We start from the raw sequence: 1120 nt of genomic DNA on the forward strand, positions 1-1120 counted from the left end.
ATATGTTACATCACTACACATTCTTAAAGTTTTTTATATTGTAAAAGCGTTATACGTACATACCTTTGAGAAACTTGCAATAAACAAGAAGAGACAGACGCAAGAATGTTCAAAATCACACTGTTTGTAACAGGAACTGTAAAGAGTTCAAGTGTCTACCAAACGAGAAGGATTAAATTTAAGAGTTTTTATACAATAAAATACGACATAAAAGAAAAAATGAAATTATAGCTATCGGCAACATGGATGGATCCTCAAAGCATAATATGGAATGAAAAAGAGCCAACTCGTGGAACAATATATGGAACAATACATGTAAGCATAATACCACCTTTATAAAACTCAAAGCAAGCAACCCTAGTGTTTAAGGATATACACAGGGGTGTGCTCAGAGCAGGGGGCCCGAAGACACGGCTCGGCTGTTTCCAACACACCCGACAGGAACCTGGGTTCGCTGCGGCCTTCCTGTGAGCAGAAACCCCGCACCTCCACGTGGCGGCGGGGCGGGGCCAGGGCTGGCAGGAAAGCCGCAGCACGCAATGCGGGAGCTTGCCCCCGGAGCCTGTCCGGTCCACGCCTGCGTGGGCCAGGAGTGGTCTCATAAACGGTCTGAACCTCTCATTTCAAGGAGAGAGAAAAAGATTCCAACTGTATACCATACTGCAAAAGGCAGATCTGTAGAGACAATAAAGAGACGAGTGGTTGTCAAGAGTTTGCAGAGAGGAGTACAGAGTACAGACGTTGTCATGAGCAGTCAAAGTGCTATGAGAGACATTACAATGATGGCTATATGTGGTCATACTTTTGTCCAGACCCACAGAATATGCAACGCTGCTCTGCTCATTAAAGTGAACCCTAGGTGAACTGGGGGCGTCTTGATGATGTGTCAATGCAGTCATCCTTGGTCTAAAAAGAAACAGAGGTGCCATTCTGTTGATAATGGCTGTTCATGTGAGGGGAGGGGGTATATGGGGAATTTCTGTACGTTCCTGTCAAGTTTTACTGTAAACCTAAAACTGCTTTAAAAAAAGAAAAAGATCTCCAAAAAAAATTTAACTCAGGATAGACATTTTTGGCAAAACTTTTTTTGCTTTTATGTATGTATACATATTACATGTGT

At 42.8% G+C, this 1120-nt stretch overlaps 1 pseudogene; it reads left to right on the forward strand.

Moving 5' to 3' along the window:
- Positions 1-379: 379 nt before the first annotated feature.
- On the forward strand, positions 380-488 carry LOC122673111 (annotated as a pseudogene).
- The last annotated feature ends 632 nt before the right edge of the window (positions 489-1120 follow it).

This window comes from Cervus elaphus, chromosome 16, assembly GCF_910594005.1.
Source record: "Cervus elaphus chromosome 16, mCerEla1.1, whole genome shotgun sequence".
Taxonomy (NCBI): Eukaryota; Metazoa; Chordata; class Mammalia; order Artiodactyla; family Cervidae; genus Cervus; species Cervus elaphus.